Consider the following 15084-nt stretch of genomic DNA (forward strand, 5'->3'; position numbering starts at 1 on the left):
ATGATGTTTAGTTGTCCCTTTACTGATGATGTTAACTGGTTTCTCCACTGTAAAGTTACAATTTTTAATGGATTAAAATTAAAACTAAATTTAGATGCTAGTTTCCTGCAAATCAGTTCGACCACCTAATCCCTTGTTGCCATCAAGTAGATTCCGACTTGCAGCAACCCTGTAGGACTGAGTAGAATGCCCCATAGGGTTTCCAATAGTGGCTGGTGGATTCAAACTACCAACCTTTTGGTTAGCAGCCAAAAACTTAACCACTGCACCACCAGGGCTCGCAATTACCCAATAAGCTTTGGGTATTCTGAAAAAGCTAGTTTCCTGACCTGTAGTCTCAGGCCCAGTCTTGTAGAAAGTGGTGATTCAATGAGGCATTGCTTTGGGGAGTATTAACCTAGATCTCATCTCTACTACTATAATGCTCAAGTTATGATTCTCTTGGTACTTAGGAAAGTGTCTCAATATTTGGTAAACCTTTAATGAGATTAATGTAATATTGGAATACTCATGTGCCAAAAATATGCTTATTATAGATTCAAATTATGGATGAGCACAGCCATTTCTAGAGCAATTACTCTTGAATGGAGATAGCGAGTGTAGTCAAATTAGGTCTGTGCCATTGCTGGACAAGGCCAATTCATTGAAGCAGGACTCAGTTAAATTGGAAGGACTGGCGTCTGAAACTGCATCCTTCCTATGTAGTGGAGGAAACTCAGTTTGGCAGAACATTATCTCTTATGAGTGGGAAAATATGTGGTAGTGCTTCATGTGAACAGTGGGTGATTATGTTAAACTATGTAGGAGGCAAGCACTTGGACAGGTAGTCAGGTGGGTCCTCCAAACCAAAAATCAAACTCTTTGCCGTCGAGTTGATTCCAACTCATAATGACCCTAGGAGCCTATTAACAGGTATCAGTAGCCCACTAGTGTGTGTACATGTGTGTTTGTCTGTGTGAGTGTGTGTGAGTGTCATGGGACATGGAGAGGGTGAGTGTGTAGGGTGATGTGGATGGAGAAGCAAATTAGCGGAGGAAAGACAGATGAGAGCCCAGCTGTAAAGGGCTTAGGGCATTCGGCAGATACAGGGACTGGTTCTCTAGCCAAGGAGAGCAAATCAGAAGATTACAGAACCTGGGTACAAGACCAAATCTGAGCTGGTGCTAAATGTCACTTGATAAAGGCTCCCAAGAATGGGGCTAGAGAACTAGTTAAACTTCTAGCCTAAGGTCTCCACTGGTCTTAGGGAACAAGGAAGAATATCAGAGAATTCCAGCTGGGTGAGAAGTGAGGTACAGAGTTTGTGGACCAAGTCTGACAGCATGACCAGCTTACACTGTTAAAGGTCTGAGGCTCCTAATCAGCAATTATGCAATCAGCACGAGCAGTTATACTCACCTAATCCAAGCCAAGCTCACCTTACAGCAACATTATTATTATTATTTTGTCATTTTATGAAATATTCTCTCTTTCAAGGCTATTATTCTGTTTAGGCTCGGAAAGGCATAGCATGATTTTGTCAGTGCTCAGTATCCTTCCAAGAAATACCTTAGGTCTGAGAAATATGGCTTCTTTTCCATACCTTCGAGCAGATGAAACATAAAGGGAAATGGAATGCTCAATGAAATATATATTAATAAAGAAATGTGTCAGAATCAAATTATTTCAGAAAATAATTGCTTTTAATTATTACCTTTTATAATTCTCTGCTGTCTTTCAGATTTTTAAATTTCAGTTCTTTCTCTCTTTCCCCATATTTCCTGTTAATTTAATTCATGCAATGTTTTAGAGACCATAGCAATGAGATCTTGTATAAACATACATTGGGACAGAATGGGAACTCTTCCTATGGTAATAGAAGCCATAGAAACGTGTGTGTTGCGGGGGCTGTTTTGGGGTCAAAGTGTTGCGGAACTCATGGAATTGGGAAAATGAAGTGTTTCACTGTGATCACGTTGTTATTTGGGTCTGTTGTTCTTGTCATCATGATTTAACATTTATTGCCTAAACATTTATTTCTAAAATCCCCTGGATAGACCCTGGAACTAGATGTCAACTCTGCTTAGTAGATTTATGTTTGAAATTAGATAGCAAAGCCACAAAATGGAAAAAAGATGAAAATACTTGCAAAACAGAAATGTTGAATAATACATTCCCAGGAAAGGTAGGTAAGGAGAAAATGAGTTTGACCCAGGCAGTTAGGAATGAAGAAAGTGTGAGGAGACTTAAACAGCTAGCTTACGTTTGGTTCACAGCCATTTCCAAAAACCCTGGGAGGGATAATGCAGCCTGCATGATTTAGCAATTTAATCCTCCTCTACCACAACTGAGGCTCCATGGGGTGGAATCCTGATGAGAAGGCTCCCTGTCCTGGATAATAATAACAAGCTGTCCTCTTTGTAGGCAACTTTTCAAGTGGGAGTCTTACTCTACCACTTGCATAGCCAGTGTAACAAGTCCTCAAACACAAGGGAAACCCTGAATGAATTTTTTTTAAGGATGTAAATGTCATTCACAAATAAAGATATAACTTCTTAGAATAAGTTTTTTTTCCTTTAAAATGTGCCTCACACCATCTTTTTTTTCCTACCTCAAAAGTGGCGTACCACATTTTTAATATTAAATGCCTCTAATAACAAAAGTAAACTGCATGTTATTTATGGAAACTGTACAATATTAACTTCGCTAATTACATGGTTGCTCACTTTCCCAGGACCAGATCACCTCCCATTTGTTTCAAACTGCTATGGCCACCATGTGTTTTAAGAGTAAGACAGAAATAATAAACTGCAGGTTTCCTGGGTAATCATGTGTTATTTCTGCAGCTCACACAGGGAATTTGCCATCTGGGCTTGAAGGGCGCATTGTCCCAAGATGTAGTGGAGCAGAGCAAGCCAGGATTTCCCTATCAGCTGCCTCTGTAACCACTGATTCTATGGGACATTTCAAATAGAGTTGTGAGACCAGAAAGACTCAAGTTTAGACTTCTGGTACAATTTCCTAGTTATGTGAAATCTTTAGCAAGTAACTTGTCTGCCTCTTTGTTGTCTGAAAATAAATTAGGGATAATGGTTCCTAATTGCTTGTGTGGCTCTGAATCTTAAATGAAGTCATATAATATGGTGTTGGCATAGGGAAATATGGTGTTGGCATAGGGAAATATGGTTCTTAGCTTCTTTCCCCTCTATCCCAGCCTCTTGTAAACTTCTGAGAACTAAGCTGAGAAGGCGTAAAAGATGGTCTACATCCTAGTCTTGCTCTAAATTCAGAATAAGAAGCCTGAACTGGGCTATATTGTGCAAAGGTATTTGCTATTTTGGGGGCTAGGATTTGCTTAGTCTTTACCTTTCTTCCCATCGCTCCTTGGTGAGTGACCTGGTGCCACCACCTGCCTATTGGAGAACTGAGTTATGTGTTCAGTGATACATCTCTCTGGATCCCACCACAGAGCTTAAATAAATCCCAAGTCAGCAACCCTTTACTAAATGTCTACTAGGAATGGTTCAGCCTCTCTAGATCTGTGCAGTAATTCCTGTGGTTACAACTGCTTGGATCTTTGGATCTATAAATTCTTTTTTTTTTTTTTTTTAAAGAGTTTTCTCTTGAATTCTGTTTTGCTTCAAACACCAGTTTCACTTTGACATAGTGAAGATATGAAGCTCCCCTCAACAGACACAGCTTGGCTAGACGCCAGCCAGCCGAGAGTTCCTCCAGGGTATTTTGGCTGTGGGAGAGCTTACAGATAGCCTGGTCTTGCCATCTGTGATGATCAGTTGTTGCAGTAATAATAACAATTGCTGGGTGCATAATTGGTTGTCTGAGAATGTGAACCTTATTAATTATTCTGCATTTATGCTTGGCTGCTGACAACTTCTAACTCCTACTTCTTAGCCTTCTCTCATCCATTGTTTCTACCACAAATTCACTACAGATTGGCCTATTCCCTCTACTTCATCATCCTTCTTTCAGCCACTAGCGTTGACTGTGATTTTTCTCTGAACCAGAGATTAAATGTCTTTCTTAGTTGTAAGGAAGGGAAACTGAGTTCCCTTTGAATTAGTTTTTCCTCATGTCTTCTGTTTTTCTTTATCTGCTGTTTTTCAATGGTTATTCCCAAATAAACTATTACTGAGGTGTGTTTCTAGACTTGGCTACCAAATCAATTCCATATACCTTTATTAACCCAGGGTCTGAACTGGCCAAGTCCTAGGTTGGCAGCTAGAGACATAAAGGTAAAATATTCTCCTTGCCCTTCAGGAGCTCACATTCCAGTTGGGAAACCTAACCTTTAAATAAATGATGGTGATACAGTGTGCTAAGTGGTATAAATAAAGTATAAACAAAGTGTTTTGGGGTGTGATATGTCCCCACATTGATCTGAAGTGAGCTAGAATATTTAGATTTCTAGAATGACCATATGTCTCTGTCCAGGAAGTTCTGGTTTATTAATAGGGCCTTGGTGTCACTCTTAGTGTCTCTACTTGGATGAAAAATGATGTGACCTCCCTATTTATAAACCAAGAATCAATATATGACACTAACTTGATCTGGGGGCAATTACATTCCTATTCATTAAGAATTCTTAAGCTGCATGGCTTTGTATTAGTGGTTGAGGAAGTGGGGTAGGTTCCTGACCTGGTTCCTTTTTTCACCAACAGTAATACTTGTACTTTTTTCAAAGTACATCAAATATAAGATGACAATCATTTGCCCCTGCCCCTAGGTTTTTTTTTTTTTTTTTTTTGTAAATAGGTTCAACAATAGAATGAGTTTTTCAAAAGACTTCTCCCTTACTCGTTTGCGTTTCAAAATAACTCCTTGAGGAATGTCTTAGTCATCTAGTGCTGGTGTAACAAAAGTACCACAAGTGGATGGCTTTAATAAAGAGAAATTTATTTCCTCACAGTAAAGTAGGCTAAAAGTTCAAATTCAGGGCATCAGCTCCAGGGGAAGGTTTTTTCCCTCTGTTGGCTCTGGAGGAAAGTCCTTGCCCTCAACCCTCTCCTGGTCAAGGAGCTTCTCAGGCATAGGGACCCTGGGTCCAAAGGACATGCTCTGCTCCTGGTGCTGCTTTCTTGGTGGTATGAGGTCCCCCTGTGTCTCTGCTTGCTTCTCTCTTTTATATCTCAAGAGATTGCCTCAAGACACAGTCCAGTCTTGTAGATTGAGCCCTGCCTTACTAATACAAAGTATAGGAAAATCACACAATACCAGGGATCATGGCCCAGCCAAATTGATACATACATTTTTGGGGGGACATAATTCAGTCCATGACAAGGAATTGAACAAATATCTGAAAAAAAAAAAAAAAGAATTCAAAACTCATATTTTGTTATTCTAAATCTCCATACCATTCTTCCTTATAGTAGTAGATGCTGGAGAAAATTGCTTGCAGTGATTCCTCATAGTTTAGCTACAGTGTGAAGGTGAAAACAAATGCTGGTCTTGGAGAAATCTAGATCTGAATTCAACATGATTTCAGAGAGCAAGTGTTCCTATTAGGGTAGATCTGAGAGACTGGATTGATTCTAAAGCTACACTGGAATTTGTTGATTCATTCATTTATCCATCCGCTGAAAGGATGAATTCAACATGTATTGAGTGCTATGTGCCATTTAGTCCACTAGACACTAAGCATGCAGTGATAAGCCATATAGACATATCTCTGCTCCCACGGAACTTACAGAGTAGAGCCTCTAAAAGTGATTTTAATTTGATGCACCTGTTTTGTGTCTTCCCTGTAGACCCTTCCCACCCAAAGTGTGGTTCCAAGACCAGCAGCATCAACATCACCTGGAAGCTCGTTAGAAAGGAAGAATCTCAGGACCATCTAGACCTATGAAATCAGAATCTGTACTTAAAAAAGATCCCCTGATGATTTGAGCACATTCTGATTCAGTAGGTCTGCGTAGAACCAGAGCTTCTTGTTCTTTTCTAGCAAGTTCCCAGGTGATACCAGTGCTACAAGTCCATGGATCACACATTGAGTAGTAAGGGTCTGGACCAATGTTTTTCAAACTGTGGGTTGCAACTCACTCGTGGCACATGAAATCAATATAGTGGGTTGTGACCAGCATATTGAAAAGCATTTTAAATATAGAAGTGTGAAGAGAAAAAATTGGAGTACATTTCATGTAAAGATGGTAGATACTGACAAACACAGATGGATATATGTGTGTACTGAGTCCTGATGAAAATGCATTTTTTAATATGAGTCTCAGTCAATAAAGGTTTGAAAGTACTGTTCTAGATTGGCTAATCTAGGCACAGAAGGAAGTTCTCAGAGATGACTCCGGCCTGAAAAGAGAGCTCACACCAAAGGGATTCTATTAACATTGGAATAATCCAGAATCCTAATGAGGACTCCAGGGAAAAGGAGAAGAGTAGTGCTACGAACATCCCCCATCAGGGGTGGCAGTTTGTGTTTCGAGTAGTGAGACAGCATGATTATTTGGCATGTGCCAGTTGCCACTAGGCTTTTGTGTGACCCACCATTTTGGACTCCTCAAGGAAAAAATCCTGTGTGCCATACCTACAGCCTAAAGCAGTCCTGACCCATAGTAGGAGTTTTCACAGTGTAATGTGAATTTTTTTTTTAATGTGACATTTCTTTTATAGTACTCACCATACTTCATGTTCAAATTGAGGCCTTTTCTGCCTCATGAATAACCATGTGTTACTTATCTTTCTTTTTTTTCAATGCCTAATTTGGAGTCTGGTGGCACAGTGGCTAAGTGATATGGCTGCTAACCAAAAGGTTGGCAGTTCAAATCCACCACCCGCTCCTTGGGAACCCTATAGGGCAGTTCTACTCTGTCCTCTAGGGTCACTATGGGTTAGAATTGACTTGATGGCAATGGGTTTTTTTTTTTTTTTTTGGTTTAATTAAATACCTAGAATATAGTATATGCTCATTAAATTTATTTATCCAACAAATATTTTCCCTATTATTCTGCAAAAAGGATTTTCGGTCAGCTGTGCTACAGCAGTTCTTGAAGGCACACAGGTAAACAGTCTTAAATGAGACAACCCATGAAAAACAAACTCTATTGTGGCCTAAACTATATAGCTATAGAGAGGAAACAAATCACCTTTGACACTAATATTTATGCTGTATTGTTTGAATTTTCACCTCCCTTGTTTAAATTTGGTTCCTTTTGTAAAGTTCTATGTGTCCATCCCCATCTTTCACCTCCAAGCACTTCTTGCTTTGTCTGTCTTTCTTCCATAGACTGTGCTCCCTAATTCATTAAAGGGCTGTATTTATTAACATGGCCTCAAGATCTATCCTCCAGCTACTTTTCAGGAGGGTGTCGGTTACATCTAAGCCACAGTAGGAGTACGGTCATGGCTGTGCCACAGGGTGGGTATAGTCATGCTGTGGTTAAATGATTTCCTTTATATGGCCTTGGTTCTGTGAAGAACAACAACAACAAAAAAAACAGCTTGGGAGGTTTTTCCTCTAAGGTTGGAGGAGTTGTTAACAATGGCTCTTGTTACAGTTGCCCTAGTTCTTTGGAAAAGCTTGTTACTTTCGCCTAGGGAAGAAGCCAGTCCCTGCCTACAGAAAATATCAGTTATTATGCAAATAGTTGGAGCCACTTGCGGTCCAGTGAGGGGATTGGTCAGTTTAGTCCAGCAAGGGGATTGGTCAGTTATTATGCAAATAGTGCCTTGAAAATTTACTCAATAGGATTGAGCCACTTGCCTGTAAAAGGAACCAACCCCCCAGAGATGGATAGAGGTAAAGAGAAAAGGAGAGAAGAGGGAGAAGGAGGAAGAGAGAAAGGGGAGAATGAGAAAAGAGGGAGACTGAGAGAGGGAGAGAGAGGGAGAAGTACCTTTGGATAGAAGGCTTGCAGTGTTGTAATAAAAGTGTCGTAATACAGGTCAAGGGCTGTAACACTGCAGAGAGTCTAGCAGTGTACAAGGCCTAGAGGAGGCCTATTCTGAGGGAGTTTTTGTGGCAGAGAAAGAGCTGGGAGAACTTCCTACACTGAAGAAGGGAGGGAGGGATGTGCTCTTCACTCTGGGGGAGGTTTCCAGACCTTAGACCTTACCTGCATGCTCCCTGATGCGAGTTGTAGCCTCTTACTTCCAAGTTGATCCCAATCCAAGTAGTAACCTGTTACTAGCCTAATAAACCATATAATTTTAAGTACAGTTTATGAGTTCTGTGAGACGTTGAAGCAAATTATCAAACTCAACAGAAAAAAGATGAGAATTGAGGGGCGGGGGAGTGGCCAATGTCAGAGATGATGGAGTGGTGCCGCAGCTTGAGAAGTTGGAAATCTGGGACATGTTTAACCCCCGCCTCATAGGAACCAGCTTTTTATTAACGAAATAATACGTTTTATTAGTTACACCTGTGCCACAGTGGGAGCGCATTCATGGAAGAGCGCATCCTCTCCCTACCAACTCTACGTCCAAACCTTTCCTGCCTCGGTGATTGCTGGTGCTGGACAACTGTTGTCAACATTACCAGCCTTTCCTGCGGTTCTCAACATTGGCTGCACATTGTCATCTTCCAAGGAACTTTTAATATACTCATGCCCAGGTTGCACTCCAAACGAATTAAGCCAGAATCTCTGGGGGTGGGGCCTAGGCATTAATATTTTTTTAAGCTTCTCAGGTGATTCCAATGTGCAGTGAAGATTAAGAACAACAGTTAAGGTAGAAAAAGCTACCACTTGATATTTGAAGTTTAGGAAATTCCTTCAGTCTATCTCTTCTAGTTCATGCTTGCCCTGTCTGAATCTGAAAATATTTACACTATTGTTTAATCTGAGGTAAAGCAGTTAAAATGTGCATATTATCCAGGAGGGAAAAAGTATTAAATGATTACTTGACTTATCACCTGTGTTGGCTATTAAGCCATTGTCTCATGGCTTCAAATACACCCTTCTATATTCCACTTGGAACCCTGGTGGCATAGTGGTTAAGAGCTTGGTTGCAAACCAAAAGGTCAGTAGGTGAAATCTACTAGCCACTCCTTGGAAACACCATGGGTAGTTCTACTGTGTCCTATAATGTTGCTATGAGTCGGGATCGACTTGATGGCAACTGGTTTGGTTTATATTTTGCTTTGTGATGCTGGGCTGGGACTCTGCAAGCTGTATATTTCTCCTTAGCCAGCCAGGAGACACTAGAGGAGAGAATAAGGAGACTCCTTTTTGTCTGCTTCCAGCTCTCATCAGTGTTACACCAGGAAGTGGCCCTGTACCCTGTAGTGGCAGTAGGTACTAGTTTTCAGCTTCTTGGGTAATCCCAGAATGGGTTTTATTGTACCCCCAAGAGGTACAACAAAATCCAAGTCTGTCAGTGCTCTGTGGAGCTCTTCTTCCAAGATTCTAACCCACTGCCGTCAAGTCAATTCCGACTCATAGCGACCCTATAGGACAGAGTAGAACTGCCCCATATAGTTTCCAAGATTTTAGGATGTGATAATTTCTTATGGTTGTTACCTCTGTTACCTTAGTGCTTTTTTTTTTTTTTTTTATCTTCTACCTCTTGTATACCCAATTTTCTATATTAAGTTCCTATGTAGAAATATTTGTTTTTCTGTTCTTTGGATCCTGACTTTTAGAACACCTTACTTCAAATTGGAGCCCCTGGGTGATGCAAATGGCTGGTGCTCTCAGCTGCTAACCAAAAGGTTGGAGGTTCGATTCCACCCAGAGGCACCTAAAGAGAAAGGTGTAGTCATTTACTTCCACAAATATCAGCCATTGAAAACTCCCTGGGGCACAGTTCTACTCTGACACGCGTGTGGTCACCATGAGCAGGAGTCAACTGGTTGGCAACAGGCATTGGTACTTCAAATTAGTCTTCAGATTATCTAGTTTAACGAACAGGGCTTTGTAACAAGGTGGGCTTTCTAAGAAGGCAAAGAACAAGAAGGTTCAGGTAGTTTGTCTTGGTGTGGGGCAATGGGAGTGTGTAAAGAATTTTCCAGTAGGGCAAGGGCTGGGGAGAGGATGCTACAGTGAAAAAAACGTGGGCAGATGTGGGGAACGAAAGGCCACTGGATACAAACCTTCTTACCTTCGTAATTTTTCTATATCTGTTTCAGCTGAAAAACTCTGAGACCATGAATCAGAGATAAATAAGCAAGAAAGAACCTATAGTAATTCACAGTGACATTTGTTAATAACACAAACCTTCTGCCCTCCATCCTCTTTCCTTCCCACAAACCCATAGCTTATAATTTTTTTCTGTGTTTGCAGTCTCTTGTCCTTAATTATAGGGATGCACAAATTGTTAATCTTCTCTTGGGTGTGGGATTTACTACTCCTACTGCCAAGAGTGGCATGCCTGGGATCATCCTATCTGTTCTTGTATAACATGTAGTAAGTCTATGTAGATATAAGCCCCACTAAAGACAATAATGTAGATGCTACTTTCTTAGGTTTGTCCATTCTGGTCATCAGTGTCTCAACTCTAAAACGAAGGGAAGTCCCACTTGCTCCAAATGTACCTACAGCACCTAATGTATTTAACTTTATAACAATTTTTGTGTAAGCAATGAGTTCACTCACACACTGAGATGAGTGAGCTTTGAGCATTCATGAGGAAGAGCTAAGTTCACACTCCATTTTCCTAGACTGCTTCACTGTCTTACCACTTGACTACAAGTTAATGTTCTTTTTTGAATTTTTGTGTGTGTGCTAAAAATCAAGTTTTTAGTCACTTCCTGAGAATTCCTGCAAATGCAACAGTGTAAAGAGAAACAAGTCTTACTAAGATGCTGTACCTAGGATCAAGCACCAGCATAGAGGCTCAATCCCAGCCTATGGTTCAAATTGGTACACCAAAAACTCACAAAGGAAGAATTTTGAGGGATACTTGTAAATAACTGAAACCACAAATGTTAAACCCATGAATGTTTTTGAGATACTTTGCCATAAGTGCATCAACTGTCAAGATTATACTTCAGATTTTTATATCTCTGCTATTAACCAGTATATTTAAAGGAAATTTGATAACAGCTTCCACTATGATTTCTACACCGCCTGGTCTCCAATGAGATCTTTATTCTTTGTTTCTGACCCTTATTATTAACTATAGAAGAATTTAAGTCAGTATCTGTGGATTTAAACATTCGTAGGGTTATCTGTGGAATTGTCTTAGCGATAGCGTATCTCTCTTTTTCTAATCCAAGGAAATCTTGAATGCCTTTGATGAGTTGGAAACCCTGGTGGCATAGTGGTTAAGTGCTATAGTTGCTAACCAAGAAGTCAGCAGTTCAAATCCACCAGGCGCTCCTTGGAACCTCTGTGGGGAAGTTCTACTCTGTCCTATATGGTCGCTATGAGTCGGAATCGACTCGATGGCAGTGAATTTGTTTTTTTTAGTTTTTGATGAGTCTGTTTTTCAGTGGAGTCAGCATTCTCTTTCTATGATGTTGGGAGGGATGGTTTATATCCCTTTGATAGGGAGAGTCATTTCCTGTTTGTAATCTGGACTGAAAATGGTATCATTATTGTATAAGAACAGCCAGGGAACAATCACTCATCTTCTCTTAACTTGAATGAGTAAGCTAAGCCATTTTACTAATATAATCTAGTTTACTTTTATGTTGATTAGTTAGTTTGAGTGCCTATCTTGTGCCATCTAGAACATCAATAGAACATTTCGTTTTGATTTGTAACTGTTCACTAGAACTCTAAATCCATTCACTAATTTAAAAGGAATGTGGGTGACTAACTGTAAGCCTGCCATATGATTGAGAAAACAACCCTTCAAAACTTTTGTCTCCAGAAGGCACTAAACAGTAGCAAGATCACTGCGAATGGAGTCAGGGAATGTGGATTATAGTGGAAGCACTACCACTCATTAACTGTGTGACCACGGATGAGTCACTTAACTTCTCTGAACCTTAGTTTCCCCTTCTATGATGTATAATGTAAGTTGTAATATGCATTTTGTTCAGCTCACAGATGATGAACTCTTAAGAGCCTAGAAATTCCACCAACCTGTTCAGGTTGACTTTTGAAAAAGTGCTTTATTTTCAGAGGATTTAATTATTGAGTTATCTTTATATTCTGCTGTTGTCAGTAGATTTCCCATAAATGTTTCCTGAGAGTCTCTCTCTTGAAGAGATTCAGACCCCAGTTAAGCTCATCCCGATTAAAAATAGAACCCTGAGATGCAGCAGCTGTAGCACCTCTTAAACCTCTTCAAATAACATTGAACGACTAAGTGCCTGCTACTGTGGAGATAGTGCCCACAAAACCAGCGGCAGACCCTCTCAGGAAACGATAACACTCTAAGTGGCTGTCAGTCCTTAGTAATTTCTGGTAGTTCAGAGGATGTTTCCTTATCTTCTAAGAGTTCTAAAAGTTTCTGGAAAAAAAAAAATCACATTTTCTTTCTTGTTTTAATATCCCCAACCTCACAAAAACAACAAAATCACTCAAAACAATACTAAACAAAAAGGCATGCACAATCATAACAAAGTTCTGTCATCTCAAGGGAGAAGTTAGAGGTAGTTTCCTAATGTTTCTGTCTGGTGGGGTTGGAGTGAAAGGCTGATGAAGTGATTCTGTTGAGAAACTGAGCATTGGTTCTATTTCTTGAAGGAATGACCAGCTTTCAAATACATGATTCAAGAATTGAATGCAGCTCTAATGAATTGTTTTCTGACTTTGTTTTTCTCTTATATTCTTTTGATTCTTTGAGAATTTGATAAACTTTTCTTATTCCTTCCATAGTAGAAAAATTGTCTATTAAGAAATATCCAAATAAAAAATTATGGCAGGTACTTTGTTTATGATTAGACCTCTTTATCATATATATTTTAACAGCTATTCACTGTGGAGCCATTTCTTTTCCCTTTCCTTAAAGCTAAATTGCATGTATCACTATTCATTAATAAACAGAATGACAACTACCTAGGCTGCCAAATCTCTTTTATAAACATTTTGTTAGGTAGGTAAGATTTTTATACACTTTCCCAAAAGGCCAAGTTGACAGGCATGGACTTTCCCTTTATTTCCACAGAGTTCTGCATCCAAATCCCTGGGTCAAAATATATACCATTCGTCTCCTACATTTAGTCCTGTGAGTCCTCTGAAGCCTGGCCCATGGAGTCCTTTCTGAAGAGACTTTCATCACAGCCATTAGTCACTAGATAAATGTGAATGTGAGTCATTTGCAAAGTGAAAGCTCCCCATGCAGCTTTGTCTTTCACAATAAAAGCTAGTCCAATTTTCCTTAAAAGCTCATGGCTGCCTATGTGTTATGATTTGAGAAATCTGCGAACTTTTGTTCCAAATACCTTCCCTGTGGAACCTCTATTTCTACAAATAGCATATTACTCCTTTGGGTTAAACCTAGCTTCTCTAGGCCATTCTCTTTAAAAAATGGCCACGGCCCTGGGAAAGGTCTTGATATCATTGTGTGTTTGACTTCAAAAGATCCATTCTCCTTTGACAAGAAAATACAGTAGGATGAGACCATTAGGTTGATAGCCGGACCTCAACTATTTATGCCACCCAGGGACTCACTAGTCTAAACTGTTGCAATGGAGCCAATTCCAACTCATAGTGACCCTATAGGACAGAGTAGAACTGCCCTACAGGGTGTCCAAGGCTGTAATCTTTACGAAAGCAGACTGTCACTTCTTTCTCGTGGAGCGCCTGGTGTGTTTGAACCACCGACCTTCTGGTTAGCAGCCAAGGGCTGAACCAATGTGCCACCATGGCTCCTTAGTAGCCTAGTAAAGTAAAAACCAAACCCATTGCTACCGAGTTGATTCCAACTCATAGTGACCCTATAGGACAGAGTAGAACTGCCCCATAGAGTTTTCGAGGAGCGCCTGGTGGATTCAAACTGCCAACCCTTTGGTTAGCAGCCATAGCACTTAGCTGCTACACCACCAGGGTTTCCTGGTAGTCTAGCAGATGTCTTGAGTTTGAGTGAGGACGCAATATACACTGTATTAGCCTTTGGGATGTGCCCATGAGCATTAGGCTGTGTGGAAATTGAGAATATCTTTCTGGATAAACAAGTTGGAAATATTTACCAAGGGGATAAAGAGCATTCATATATTTAGAAATAATAATTTTAATTGTAGGACTCTATCCTGAGAAAATAATCAGAAATGAGAAAATCTGGACCTGCAGAAGTTCTCTAAGGGCATTATTTATAATATAAAAATATTGGAATAAGTTGAATTTTAATAGGAGAATATTATGGGAATGAGTTTATGCTATAAAAAGGACTAAAATGGCATATAAAATAGACTAAGATATAATCTCAGGCATATAAAATACACACGCAGTGACAAAAGAGTGGAATTTCAGTAGTGATTATCTGTGGATGCTTGCTATTTTTCTTTATTCCTTTTTATAGCTTTCAAATTTTCCACACTGGTCATTTATTACTTCTAGGTTCAGAAAAAAAAAAGTTATTAAAAATTCATCCAAGACCAAATGTTTGTATTAAGGTTGTAAACCTAAAATATGGGTGTCCTCTAAGGAGGGCAACTCTTGCTGTACAGCAACTTCCCAGTGAGTAATTAAAGATCTGTCAGACTTTCTGTTACGTATGGGTCCTTTATGTTCAAGGGTTGTAATTCTAGCATAAAGATGTCTACATAAGATGAAATTTGGCACCTAATTTTTGATTTTGGACAGTATGGTAGCTTGCTGTGGCCAAATTGGAGATAAAGACAAGCCGGATGGAGTTTAGCATAGAGAGATGTTTCTAAGCTTTTTTTCTTAGAACTGGACAATGATAGAAACATGCAAGAAGCAGAGGAAGCATGAGGAATAAGTTCCTCTCAGCCCAGCAATATATTTAACAGTTCCATCTATTCTCTGGACATGGACCAGTGTCATCAATACCCTTTTTCTAAGCTTGGTTTCCTTTTCATGTATCAGATATATCTGACGTACCTGAAAAGGAGGCCTGTCCTCATTGCCTTGGTACCATTTGATGATCTTTCCTCCACCTAGAATACACCTCACATCTGACTTCTCTCATGTTCTTTAAGGCCCTTGTTAAGTCATAGCTCTTCCTTGATGCTTCTACTGCTGCTCCAAAGGGGTGTGCTCTCCCCCTTCTTTACACCCCCAGGAC

The sequence above is a fragment of the Loxodonta africana genome, chromosome 1, assembly GCF_030014295.1.
Source record: "Loxodonta africana isolate mLoxAfr1 chromosome 1, mLoxAfr1.hap2, whole genome shotgun sequence".
NCBI classification, from domain to species: domain Eukaryota; kingdom Metazoa; phylum Chordata; class Mammalia; order Proboscidea; family Elephantidae; genus Loxodonta; species Loxodonta africana.